This window comes from Cherax quadricarinatus, chromosome 68 (genome assembly GCF_038502225.1).
Source record: "Cherax quadricarinatus isolate ZL_2023a chromosome 68, ASM3850222v1, whole genome shotgun sequence".
NCBI classification, from domain to species: Eukaryota; Metazoa; Arthropoda; class Malacostraca; order Decapoda; family Parastacidae; genus Cherax; species Cherax quadricarinatus.
In genome coordinates this window covers 7599391-7614510 of record NC_091359.1, presented here as the reverse complement: position 1 = coordinate 7614510, position 15120 = coordinate 7599391, and the positions used below count along the sequence as shown (strand labels likewise).

Sequence of the window (15120 nt, the reverse complement as noted above, 5' to 3'; positions counted from 1 at the left end):
AGGAGATGAATGGTTTTTAATACTTGACGTGCTGTTGGAGTGTGGGCAAAGTAACATTTATGAAGGGGTTCAGGGAAACCGGCAGGCTGGATTTGAGTCCTGGAGATGGGAAGTACAGTGCCTGCACTCTGAAGGAGGGGTGTTAATGTTGCAGTTTAAAAACTGTAATGTAAAGCACCCTTCTGGCAAGACAGTGATGGAGTGAATGATGGTTAAAGTTTTTCTTTGTTGGGCCACCCTGCCCTGGTGGGAATCGGCCAGTGTGATAATAAAAAAAAAAAATCTCCCTGGGATACTTTATTGAGTATCCCAAAGATATTATCTAGAATATTCTAGGATGCTTTTCAAGGAATACTTTAAGTATCCCAGATAGATCATTTATCTGGGATACTCTATTGAGTATCCCAGAGAGATCATTTATCTGGGATAATTTATTGAGTATCCCAGAGAGATCATTTATCTGGGATACTTTATTGAGTATCCCAGAGAGATCATTTATCTGGGATACTTTATTGAGTATCCCAGAGAGATCATTTATCTGGGATACTTTATTGAGTATCCCAGAGAGATCATTTATCTGGGATACTTCATTAAGTATCCCAGAGAAATCATTTTGGCCTGTGATATTCCAATACTGAAACTATGTATTGTGCCTAAACAAAAGCATTCACTTTGCTAAACTCACAAACTAGTATATAGTCACTTAGCCATAATACCAACTTACCTCATAATTTGTAATATTTTAAATTTAAGAACTAATCTAAGTCTGCCTGAAATGCCTAGCCATGCTAGGTGTTCTAGTGGTACACTCTGTAATTATTATTTTACTACATGTAAACCACACAATAACCAAATTTTGTAAACTCAGCATTGTAATCCTTATAGAGAATAAACTTTGAATTTTAATTGAATTGGGATACTTTATTGAGTATCCCCGAGAGATCATTTATCTGTGATACTTTATTGAGTATCCCAGAGAGATCATTTATCTGGGATACTTTATTGAGTATCCCAGAGAGATCATTTATCTGGGATACTTTATTAAGTATCCCATAGAGATTTATCTAGGATACTTTATTAAGTATCCCAGAGAGATAATTTATCTGGGGTACTTTATTGAGTATTCCAGAGAGATCATTTATCTGGGATACTTTATTGAGTATCCCAGAGAGATCATTTATCTGGGATACTTTATTAAGTATCCCAGAGAGATCATTTATCTGGGATACTCATTTATCTCTTCAAGAGATCATTTATCTGGGATACTTTATTGAGTATCCCAGGGGGGGGGGGAGAAATCATTTTGGCCTGTGATATTCCAATACTGAAACTATGTATTGTGCTAAACAAAAGCATTCACTTTGCTAAACTCACAAACTAGTATATAGTCCTTGTAATATTTTAAATTTAAGAACTAATCTAAGTCTGCCTGAAATGCCTAGCCATGCATGGTGAAAAGGCTCTTGGTCTGAGGAATTAGACCTGTTGGTCTCTTTCCTCAGACCGAACCTAATTACCCCCCCAATCCCCCCTTCCCTATCCCATCCTCCCCATACTCCCTTTTCCCTTTCCTCCTCCCCATCCCTTCCTTATTCCCTTCCTGTTTTTGGCCTGTAGGATTCCCACAGGCACGCTAGTTCCTAGGTAGAGAGAAGCGTACCGGGGTGCATCCCATTCCGTTGAGGTTCTTGGCGGTGGTGTAGTTTGCCGTGGAATCTGGATTGCCTGGGGATGTCTCAGTCCCTCTCCAGTAACCCGGAGGGTGGCTTTGGGCGTCTTTCGGGCAACAGGTGTATCTCTGGAGGCTGCCTTTCAGATTCCGGGGGCGGTGGCCAAAGGAGGCATGCTTTGTGGCGGATATCCGGCTGCCCTCTCTCTTGTCCACCGAGGTAGCTCGGCGGATGTGAGGTTGCTATCCCGGATTGCTGGTTTACTGGCATGAAGGGTAGGGTATGGCACGGGTTCCATGCTGCATCTGCGTTACTTGCGGTGCTGAGGTCCTCTTGGGCGCGGAGGGAGATTTCTGGCCCTTTATTCCTCCTAGGAACTATCCCTCCCCGGTCCCCCCTTTTTTTTGTTCTTTTTTTAATTTTCTTTTCTTTTTTTTTCTTAACAAAAAGAAAAGAAGTAAACTAACCATGGAGAACCCAATCTATGAACCTACTACCCCTGGGCCCCTTCTTGATACCGCACCTCATTCTGACCCTGCCTCGCTGCAGGTACCGGGGTTTCGACTGACTCCTTCGATTTGTCTGACCTCCGCTCTCCTTTGACTATGCTTCCGGCCTCTCCCTCTATGATGCGGCAATTTTTGAATTGCCAGCCCGTTTCACGTCGGACCAACTCTGGTCTTACTCTTAAATGCCAACGACAATTGCCTGATGATGATACCTCACCACCACCTCCTCCTTGTCAAAAAAGATCAACACGTCAAGCACTCCCTTTCCATGCTCAGTTTTGGAATGCACAATGGACTAAATTCTTTACTTTATGACCGACTTCCTCTATTGCCTATCTTTCCGACCATAGTATTGGCAAGGCGCTCCTCTGCCATGTTGGTAGAGATATTTCTTTTCATGCTCTGAAGAGTGGTACGTACATCATCACTGTCCAGAATACTACCAAAGCTCATGATCTTTCTCTTCTTTCACATATCGATACTATTCCTGTTGCTATCGAAAAACATCATTCCCTCAATTCTTGTAGTGGTACTGTCATTCTGCCTATACCATAGTCCAACAGAATTTTTTGACATGTGGCAATGACATTCTTGAATAGCTGGAACTCCAAGATCTCCCAATCCTCAAGGTAGACACTTATGTCCTTCCTGCCCGCAGGCGGAGACGATACCCTTGCAATGTGGCTCGATTAACTTTTGACAGCCGTGAACTCCCGTCCTCTGTTTATGTATCAGGACATCGATTACAAGTTTGAAAGGTGATCCCTACACCACAACAGTGTAGAAATTGCCGGCGGTTTGGTCACCCAGTGAAATATTGCAGATCTACAACCAAATGCCCAGTCTGTGGTGCCGATGACCATTCTAATACGTCTTGCAGTCGACCTCCCTCTTGCCTTAATTGTCACGAGGCTTACCCTTCGTACTCTCGCTGTTGCCAGGTCTACTTAAATAAGTGTGAAATCTGTTTCCTCAAAGAGGCAGAAGGTCTCTCATATGCTATGGCAGTTTCTCATCTACGCCTCCAAGGGAGACTACCCTGTGTTTCTTATTCTCGTGTTTCAAAACGTCCCCTCACTTCTGGGGTCCTATCTTCTGCAGCCTCCTCTGTGGTTACCCCTCCCATAGTCACTCCTGTATCTAATTCTTTTGCTGTCCTGGGCTCAGACATCCCTACTTGAACACCTCAGTCTGTTCTGACATCTAGTTCTCCCTCACAAGCCCCGGTATCTACAAGACCTCGTACGACACCTTCTACCAATCGCCCCTCTACTTCTCAGAAGTCCAAAAAACCCCCTTTGCTCAAATCTTCTTTGCCCCCTCCTTCCCTTCTTCTCCCTCCACATTTTACCTTTCCAGTCTCTGTACCTGGTTCTTCCCCTCTCACTGGCTCTATTACAAGTGTGGAGGTTCACCCTCTTCCTCGTTCTGTGCCTGCCTTCCCTGTCCTCTCCCAAGTTTCTCCCTCTTCTGCAGTCTTCCAGGTTTCTGCCTCTTCTGTCCCCTCCCACACTTCTTCTCCAGTTCCCAACATGCATTCATCCCCCCCTATTTTAGTACAGTCGTTTACTGTCCCAATCTTTACTCACCCTCCTCCTTGTATCTCCAATATTGTCTCCCATACAATGTCTTTGAATTCTGAAACACTTGAAGCTATTTCAGAATATATTGCAGAGACTAAAACTTGAATGGACACTGATCCACCTCCTGTTCCTTTTCTTCCCTCTCCTCCACCTCCACAACTCCATTCTTCGCAACGCTCCGTTCCTTCGCTGCTTGAACATTTTCCGATGCCACCACACGTAAACTTTTCTAACCCCTATAGTCCGTAGGTGCCCTTACCTGTGGATTCCTGGTAGTTTCCTCGTTGCCAATCATGGCCTACTTACAGTGGAATATCGGCGGCCTCTGGAGTAATCGGAGTGAGCTTCAGATGCAGCTTTCCCAGTTTTCCCCTGTTGGTGTTTGCTTACAAGAACCAAAATTACACTCGGCTGTTTTCCAACCCATCTCAGCCTATAATTTATTGTATTCTTCGGATCCTTTCGGATCCTTCTTCTATGCAGTGATATTCCGTACCGTCGATTGTTTGTTCATACCTCGCTGCATTACACTGCAGCCTGTATCCACTTGAATAAGTGGTTTACAATATATTCTTTGTATCTCTCTCCTTCTTGGGCATTACCTATCCCAGATTTTACTTTTCTTGTTTCATCCTTACCGCCACCACTTCTGTTACTTGGCGATTTTAATGCCCACCATTTCCTCTGGGGGGTTCTCATTGTGACTCACGTGGCATTCAGTTGGAGGCTTTTCTCGCTTCTCACCCCCTCCATGTTTCAAATACGGGTACTCCCACCCATTTTGATCCTCGTACTCACACTCTCTCTTGCATCGATCTCTCGGTCTGCTCTTCCTCCACTGCACTAGACTTCGCCTGGTCTGTTCTATCGAACTTGCATGACAGCGATCACTTTGCAATCATTCTTACTTCTCCTTCATGTTCACCACCTCTTCGTAGCCCACGCTGGCAATTTGATCGAGCAAATTGGGACCTTTACTCACAACTAACTGCTTTTAGTGAGGTTCCTTCTTCATCCTCCATTGATGAGCTTTTACACCTTTTCTTGACATCAGTTTTAACTGCAGCTTCTCATTCTATCCCCAAACCTCAGGCAGGCATTCTCAGAAGTGTGTGCCATGGTGGTGTCTTGCTTGTGCTCGGGCAGTACGTTTGAAACGCGCTGTATGGGGCAGGTACCGGTACAATAGAACCGACGAGAGAGTTGTTGATTTTAAGCAGAAGCGAGCGGTTGCTCGCCGTGTCATCCGTGACGCTAAACGCACTTGCCGGTGAGATTACGTTTCCACCATCACCTCGGCTTCCCCTACGAGTGCAGTCTGGAAAAAAGTACGGAAACTGAGTGGTAAATACTCTCCTGACCCGACTCCTGTTCTGCAGGTTTCCAGTGTTGATATAGCAAATCCTCTTGACATTGCCATTGAAATTGGCAATCATCTGGTCCGTATTTCTCAGGGGCTCCATCTGTGCCCTACGTTTCTTTCCTCAAAGTCTGCCAGAGAGTTAGCACCCTTGGACTTTTCTTCTCTCATTGAAGAACCGTATAATGTGCCTTTTACACTTCAGGAACTGGAGGCGACACTCTCAGCTTGCCGATCATCGGCACCTGGGCCCGACGACATTCACATTCGGACGTTACAACATTTACAATCAGCCCTTGTAGTTCTCTTACACCTCTTCAATCTTATTTGGTCACAAGGAGTTCTTCCCCAGCTGTGGAAATCTGCAATTGTTCTCCCTTTCCGCAAACCGGGTACTACAAGACATGATGCCTCCCACTATCGTCCCATTGCTCTTACCAGTGCAGTTTGCAAAGCGATGGAACGTCTGGTAAATCGACGTTTAATGTGGCATTTAGAGACACACAACAGTCTCTCCACTAGTCAATATGGCTTTCGTAAGGGCCGATCTACCAAAGACCCCTTACTACGCTTGGATACATATGTTCGTAATGCCTTCGCGAATAACCACTCAGTTATTGCCATATTTTTTGACCTTGAGAAGGCATGTGATACAACTTGGAGGTATAATATTTTGGCCCAAGCCCACTCCTTAGGCCTCTGAGGCAATCTACCATCCTTCCTTAACCCGTAAATGGTCCAAATGTATATATACGTTTTTTCAACATTTGAAAGTATGTAAAAAAAGTAGATCTTTTTGTTTTTTTACATTTGAAAATGTGTAAAAAACTTTGATCTCCTTTTTTTTTTGTTATATTTGAAAATAAGTAAAAAAAACGTAGATCTACTTTTGTAGCACTACACATGTGAACGTAGATCTGGTTGGACCGTTTACGGGTTAAAAACTTTTGAACTGACAGACATTTCTGTGTTCAGGTTAATAATGTGCTTTCTCTGGACTTTGTCCAAGCTGAGGGTGTCCCTCAGGGATATGTTCTGAGCACAACACTTTTTCTCCTTGCTATAAATGATTTGACCTCTAGTCTTCCATCCAATATTTGGTCATCACTCTATGTTGATGACTTTGCTATAACTTGTGCAGGTGCTGACTGTCGCCTCATTACAGTTTCTCTCCAGCATGCGGTCGCCTGTGTTTCCAATTGGGCCACCACGCATGGGTTTAAATTTTCCAGTACCAGAACTCACCAAATTACTTTAACTAGACGCTCTGTCAACTCCGATCATCCTTAGTAATTCTATGGCTCGCGTGTCCCTGAACGTGATACAGTCAGGTTTCTAGGCCTTCTCTTTGACCATAGGTTGTCCTGGAAACCTCACATTGCCTCTCTGAAGGCAACTTGTTGCAACTGGCTGAACCTTCTTAAAACCCTTGCTCATCTTTCATGGGGAGCTGATCGTCGAACTCTCCTTTGCCTACATTCAGCCCTCATTTTATCGAAACTCGATTATGGCGATCAGATCTATTCAGCGGCCTCTCCTACTACTCTCTCGAGCCTTAATCCCATCCATCACCAGGGATTATGTTTGTGCCTTGATGCTTTTCGCTCTTCCCCTGTCGAGAGCCTCTTTGCAGAAGTGAATATCCCATCCTTGTCCGATCATATTTCTCAAAAAGCCCATAAAATTTTGATGAAAATCGGAAATAATTTTGAATGTTTCATAAATTTTTCAAAAATACCTGAAGCAATGAAAAAATCGGGAAAATGTGCAAAATTGATGCCCATTGCCTTTGCTACTATGTTCGCTCTCACGATCTCTGCAATCCTTCCATGTATAGAATAGTCACCAATGTTAGTAGACGTTCTTTATTTGTTTGTCGGCCCTGTTTGCTCCATCCACCCAAATTCCTTCTATCTTGCACCAACTGAGCCCTCGGAAGTCACCGAGATTATAAAGTCACTTAAAAACAACTCAGGGAATCTGTCTAATGTCCCACCATTACTGTACAAGCGAGCGGCCCATATCCTTTCGCATGCTATTTCATTACTTTTTAACAAGTCACTAGAAACTAGCACCTTCCCGAAACTACTCAAGATGGCAAGGGTTACACCAATACATAAAGGTGGTGACCCAACAGACTTAAACAACTATAGGCCAATATCAAACTTACCATTGCTATCCAAAATCTTTGAGAAACTCGTGCACCGGAGACTACTATATTCATTTATAACAGCACAAAACATACTCAACCCCTGCCAATTTGGATTTCGGAAAAATAAAAGCACTAATGATGCAATCATAAAAATGCTAGATCTGCTTTACACAGCATTGGAAAATAAGGAATATCCACTAGGAATTTTTATTGACCTAAGAAAAGCTTTTGACACAGTAGACCACGACATCCTACTCCACAAACTTGACCATTACGGTATAAGAGGCCATGGGCTTGCTTATTTCAAATCTTACCTTACTAATAGGTATCAGTATGTTACCATTAAAGACACAGCATCAACAACACGGGCACTTGATACTGGAGTTCCGCAGGGAAGTGTCCTTGGTCCCCTGCTCTTCCTCATATACATCAATGATCTTCCAAACGTATCCCAACACCTGAAACCCATTCTCTTTGCTGACGACACGACTTATGTCATATCTCACCCTAATCTTGCCACCCTCAACACCATTGTTAACGAGGAGCTGATCAAAATATCGACTTGGATGACAGCCAATAAACTTATGCTTAACACTGACAAAACCTACTATATTATGTTTGGTAGCAGAGCAGGAGATGCACAAATTAACATTAAGATCGACAACACTCTAATTACCAGACATAATGAGGGCAAATTCCTAGGCCTATACCTTGACAACAACCTAAATTTCAGCACCCATATCCAACACATAACCCAAAAAGTATCCAAAACAGTTGGGATCCTCTCCAAGATACTATACTACTTGCCGCAAAATGCCCTTCTCACGCTATACCACTCACTTATTTTTCCATACCTCATCTATGCTATTTGTGCTTGGGGATCAACTGCAGCAACACACTTAAAGCCAATAATAACCCAACAAAAAGGTGCAGTAAGAATAATCACTAAATCCCATCCCTGGCAACACACCCCCCCACCCTTCATAGATATAAACTTACTCCCTGTTCAGTACATCCACACTTACTACTGTGCAATCTACATCTACAGGACCTTAAACTCCAATATCAACCTTGATCTAAAATGCTTTCTTGATAGTTGTGACAGAACCCACAGGCCTAACACTAGACACAAACATCTCTTCGACATTCCCCATGTCCGACTAAACCTTTACAAAAATTCAATGTATGTCAAAGGCCCTAAAATCTGGAGCACCCTACCTGAGAACTCTAGAACTGCAGCAGACACATTCATCACCTTCAAAACTACCATTAGAAAACATCTTATCTCCCTGATAAACCCCATCAACTAACTACAGGAATACCACCTGGTGGTTCACACTTACACTCACTCACCCATTTGACCATAAACAGAAATATTAATCTCAATTTTAAAATAATGAATCCTATGATACCCCAATACTGAAACTGTGTACTGTGCCAAAACTCACAAACTAGTACGTATTTAGTCACTTAGCCATAATACCAACTTACCTCATAATTTTTAATATTTTAAAATAAAGAATTAAACTAAGTAAGTCTGCCCAAAATGCCTAGCCATGCTAGGCGTTCTAGTGATACACTCTGTAATCATTATTTAAATACATGTAAACCACACAACAACCAAATTCTGTAAATTGAACTTTGTAATCTTTATAGAGAATAAACTTTGAATTGAATTGAATTGAATCCCTTTTCTCTTCGACTACATTCGCTCTTCTCTTCCCTTTAGTTACCACCTTTCTATGTTCATGTAGCATCTCACTTTTCCCTGCCCCTCTGGGAGGTTCCAGCTGTTCGAGTCTGTTCTTTCTCACTCACTTGCACAAAAGCCCAACTGCCTAGAGTAGCTTCCCGCTCTCTTTTTCTTGACCACTTCTGCTCTCATTCTCATGCCATGGCAGTGTACACAGATGGCTCTAAGTCTTGTGATGGCGTCGGATTCGCAGCAGCATTTCTGGACAGCGTCGCGAGAGGACATTTACTATCCTCGGCTAGCATTTATACAGCTGAATTGTATGCCATTTTTGCAGCACTTATCCATATTGCATCTATGCCTGTGTCATCATTTGTGGTTGTCTCAGACTCCCTTAGTGCTCTACAGGCTATATGAAAATTTGATACACCTCACCCCCTAGTCCTCCGTATTCAACTTTAGCTATGCAATATCTCTACCAAGCATGAAGATATTGTTTTTTGTTAGGTCCCTGGTCATGTTGACGTACAGAGCAATGAACAGGCAGACACTGCTGCTCGGTCAGCAGTACACGACCTACCAGTTTCACATAGAGGTGTTCCATTTACGGACTATTTTGCTGTAATAGCTACCCACCTTCACACCCGTTGGCAACAGCGTTGCTCTAATCTACTCGGTAATAAACTTGACTATTAAACCAAGTGTAGGTTACTGGCCGTCTTGTCATCAGTGTCGAGGTTGGGAGACTACTCTCTCCCGTCTTCGCATTGGCCACACTCGTCCTAGTCGTGGGTATCTCATGGAGAGGCACCCTGTTCCTCTCTGTGGGAATTGTCAGGCTCCAGTCAACCACATTCTGTTAGACTTTTCACTCTATCAACGAGCGTGTACACAGAATTTACCTCCAACGTCGTCTCCGCTCTGCTACTCTCTCTTTACCTTCCCTTCTTGCTGATGGACCCTCCTTTAATCCTGACTCTCTCATTGACTTGACAACAACTGACTTACTCCACAAACTCTGATGACATAAAATGACACAAAATGACATAAAGTGGAATATGTCTATATACCAGAGAGAGATTTTATGTAGCATACTTTATCTGGGATAATCTCTCTCTAGGATAATCATCCTACATAATTAAGACAGCAATACTACACTATATTAAACACAACCAGTTTTCATCCTGTTCTGTTCCTGTTCTTTTTGCATCCATCTATCTATCCATCCTTCAACTCACACATATAATTGCTAACACATTTTGTCCTATTCTGTTTCTGTTGTAACAAAAATACATTGCTGTATCTTCACTATCATTTCAGCAGTGCTGTAAGACCCTTACAGGTTTAGTGCTTGGTTATGATTATAATAATCACCATTTACTCAATCACTCTGCAAAACTAAAGAACATTGAATAATTTTTAATAAGTAATATTGTATTAATGGTACCATTTGTTCATTAACTGCCTTTATTATTGTGCTTATGATTGTATTTTACTGCATAAGAGCATGTACTTAATTTTCCATGCCTAAAGTGTAAGTAATATTTTTGTTTTAGGATTTGTTTGCTTGAAATTAATTTCAAAATAAGTGGCTTATATGCGTAATAATAATAATAATCTTGTACAAGTACAGCCTCTTATTTATTTATTTATTTATTTAGTAATTTTAACATACATACAGAGGTACCAAAAAATACAGGTAAGAGCAGCATGCCAAAGCCACTTATATGCATAGCATTACGGGCTGGCTTAAAATTAACTTAAGATTAACTAAGCAATGATGAAATCAGTGATAAGACATTATTGTAAACAGATAACTATAAAGCACAAATGAGTATTACAAAGACAGGTCATATGGTTGCATGCATTGCTGTACATTCAGTAGAATGGAGTATTCTGTTGTGTAGTGTATTTAAAAAATAACAAAGTTATATTGGGTCCTAGGTTTAACATTTATGTGATATAATTGTGAGTAACATTTAGGATATACAATTTATTAGGTTCAGTTATTCAGTATTTATTTGGTTTTGGGTGAGTAAGTGATGTTTGAGAAGAGACTTGAATTTATAAACAGGTAGTGTTTCTTTTAGTCTCCTCACTTAACGACGGAGTTGCATTCCTGAGACCGTGTGGTTAAACGAATTTGTCGCTAAGTGAGGAGCATACCATAATAGCAGTGAGTTTGTGTCAGCCATCTTTGATATTGTTTTAATGTGACTTTTGCACCACTTATAACATTTCTGGTATACTTTTAAATGTTTATATAGTAGTGTACTGTATATTGTAATAAACAGAATAGAGGAAATCAGCTCTAATATACACAATTTAGGTATGCATACTGGTCAGAGAGCCCGTAAACGAGTACGTCGCTAAGTGAGGAGAGGCTGTACACGATACAACTTATACAGACCATAACTGACATCAGTGACATACTATATAGAAAGTTCCTGGTTATGCAGAGTATTTCCTACAACTTAGGTCAGTTTTGTCCCCAGGATGCCACCCACACCAGTCCACTAATACCCAGGTATCTACTTACTGCTAGGTGAACAAGGACAGCAGATGTCTTAAGAAAACATGCCCAGTGGTTATTACATGTTCAACCCCATCCATTCCTTTGTTTTTTTTTTTTATATCTTCAGAATTAATTGAGTGATTCAGAAGAGAACCAGACAGTATGGTTATGAACCTAATGCAGAATTATTGGTTTTTTGGTATCTTCTTTAATAACTCCAGTGATTGTATATTTACCTGGAGGGTGTTTCGGGGGTCAACTCCCCCACGGCCCAGTCCATGACCAGGCTTTGTGGTGGATTAGGGCCTGATCAAATAGGTTGTAACTGCTGGCTGCATGCAATCCAGCATAGGAATCACAGCCTGACTGGTCAGATACTGACTTTAGTATCTGTCCAGTTCCCTCTCAGAGACAGCCAGGGGTCTATTGGTAATCTCCCTTATGTGTACTGGGAGGCTGTCAAACAATCTTGAGCCCCTGACACTTTTTGTGTGCTTGCAGTGTGTAGCTGTTAAACATGCAAGTTCCCGGCATCAACACAGAAGTGCCTCAGGTGGCAGTCAGGATTTAAGGAACCAGACTGTGCTACCCATCCACATGGCTCAGGAATGTACCGAGGCTCCAAGATGGCCTCGTGACTCCGTCTACGTGGCAAATTATTTTGAGGAACCTACCTCGAGGCATGTCGGCGAACAGCCGGGCCTACCGACAGGCCCGAGTAGCAAACTAGCAAGAGTTTAGCTGTGTAAATCTCCTACTTGTAACCACGAGTGTAATAAATATTTTGTGGGAACAGCAGGAGGCACGTGTCTCTCAGTACCCGAAGCAGAGCATAAACAAACACGGGGAAATCTGCCAGTTAATTTGAAGACGTTTCTTCCTGCACCACAACTTGAAGATGGAACTCTGGAGAACAGTGATGTGGCAGTCAGAATGCCTGCCACTAAGAGCTGGACAATTCACACCAACAGTTACTTACCAATCAGTGTGGAACTGATAGGTGGTAGAGGTGAAACTAGTATGCCTGGGGATGGGAACAAGAGCTCTAGCAGCACCAAAGTAAGAAATCTGCCATCACATTAGCAATGTCTGCTTCTTTTATCAAGTCATATTTCAGCTCTGGTCCTGAAAAACAATCAAAAAGAGCTGGTTCGGCTCCAGAGAGTGAAACGTCCATCAAAACAAAAATGTTGGGTTTGTGGAATAATGTCAGATATGGTGAGTGGTAATGGTGAGTTGTAATGGTGGAGCATAATGGTGACTGGTAATGATGAGTACATGTATATGGATCATAATGTTTGAGTTATTATATTTGACTTAGTGACATAAATGATAATGTACTAAAGCGGTCCCTCGATAATCGTCAGGCTCGACAGTCGTCCTTTTCGTAAATCATCACGTTATTTTCGTCCAAACGTTGGCTCGCAAACGGTCGGTCGACTCGCTAATCGTCGTTCATCCCGGACGCGTACTCACGGCTCTGAGCCCCCTCGTCCTCCCTTCCCAGCCAGTGTGCCATTGTTTAACAGCGAGCGACCGTTCCCTCACTCGTTCATACGAAATGCAGTCGACCCCCGGTATTCGACGGCATCGGCATTCGATAAATCCGGTATTCGATGCATTACATCACAAAAAATTTTCCTCGGTATTCGATTGAAAACCCGGCATTCGATACGATTCGTACGAGACCTGTGCACACGTGGCCTGAACTGCCCATTGTGTGCCAGTGTGCGCGCATCTAAGGATACATTCGGTACATTCCGTATTATCCACATTATCACTGTGTTTGGTGCTTGTTTCTGCAAAGTAAGTGACCATGGGCCCCAAGAAAGCTTCTAGTGCCAACCCTGTGGTAAAAAGGGTGAGAATTAGTATGGAAATTAAGAAAGATTTTGAAGGGTTTGGGGCTAACCCTGAGAAGCCTATACCGGTTGTGGAATACATTGTGCCTATTTCAAAAATTAAGGAAATGTGTGCACAGTGAGTTGAAGTGCAAACCTTTATGGATGAAAATTACCCTAACACAGCTATTACAATGACAATGTTGTGGCCCATTTTAGACAAATCGTAAAGGAACGGGAGGTACAGAGCTCTATGGACAGATTTGTTTTGTGACAGAGGTCCAGTGACTCTCAAGCTGGTCCTAGTGGCATTAAAAGAAGAAGGGAAGTAACCCTGGAAAAGGACTTGCTACCTCAAGTCCTAAACACTAACACCTCTTCCCTCCTTCCATCCCATCAATCATCACCAGATCTTTATTAAAGGTAAGTGTCAATTATTTTATTGTTATTGTAATTATTCTATTGCATTAAACTTAATATTTCACGTAGTAAAATTTTTTTTTTCGTACTTTTGGGTGTCTTGCACGGATTAATTTGATTTTCATTATTTCTCACGAGGAAAATCGATTCGGTTTTCGATATTATCGGTATTCGATGAGCTCTCAGGAACGGATTAATATCGAATACTGGGGGTCCACTGTATTTCATATGTATTCCATTCATTTTAGTGCTTGCAAGTGCTAAATAAGGTACCTTGGCTCCAAAGAAAACTCCTAGTGCCAAGTCTTTGGTAAAGAAGGTGAGAAATATGTTTGAATTTAATAAAAACATCATTGAACAATATGAAAGTGGCGTACGTGTGGCCAAACTGGCCAGGATGTATAACAAATGTCATACAACCATATCTTCCATTGTGGCAAAGAAAAAGAAAATCAATGAAGCTGTTGTTGCTTGGAGGAAATTTTGGCCCGATTGTGTCCACAAGAGGGAATTTGAAGGGTTTGTGGCTGACCCTGATGAGCCTATGTCAGTTGTGAAATCTATTGTGGCATTGATTTGTTCCATGGGGTTGGATGTGAGTTTGGAGGATGTGGAAGAGTTGGTGGAGGACCACAACAAAGAGCTAGCCACTGAGGAGCTGCAAGAGCTTCAGCAGGAAGAGCAACAGATTGCAGCTCAGAATCTTGCTGCAGAGGAGGAGGAAGAGAGATGGAAGAAGAAGTTGCCTTCTTCAGAAATTATTAAGGAGATTTTTGAAATGTGGGGTAGGATGGAAAAATTTATGGCGAAACATCACCCTGAGAAGGATGTTGCAAGCCATATCGGCAGCTTGTAGAGCGACAGAGTCTTGGCCCATTTTAGGGAAGTTTTAAAGAGACGCCAGAAACAGAGCTCTCTGGACACTTTTTTTGCGAGACACGACTCGAGTGACTCTCAAGCTAGTCCTAGTGTCATTAAGAAACAGAGAAGAGAAATATGTAACCCCAGAAAAGGATTTGGTACCTGAGGTGTTGAGGGGAGGGGATTCCCCTTCTAAACAGTAACTAATCCAATCTCTCTCCTCGTCCAGTCTTGCATACACTAAGAAGAATCACCAATAAAGGTAAGTGTTATACTTTTAATGTTTCATTCATCTTGTCCCATTGTATTATTTATGTACTACATGTATATTTCATGTAAACAAATTTTTTGTTTTAATACTTCTGGATGTCAGGAACGGATTAATTGTATTTACATTATTTGTTATGGGGAAAATCGATTCGAAAATTGTCTATTTTGATAGTCGTCACGCTTCCAGGAACGGATTAACGACGATAAACGAGGGACCACTGTATATAGAAAGTCCCTGTTTATACA

General features: G+C 42.1%; 1 pseudogene; it reads left to right on the top strand.

Moving 5' to 3' along the window:
- The first annotated feature begins 10453 nt into the window (after positions 1–10453).
- LOC128697774 (uncharacterized) lies at positions 10454–15041 on the top strand (annotated as a pseudogene).
- The last annotated feature ends 79 nt before the right edge of the window (positions 15042–15120 follow it).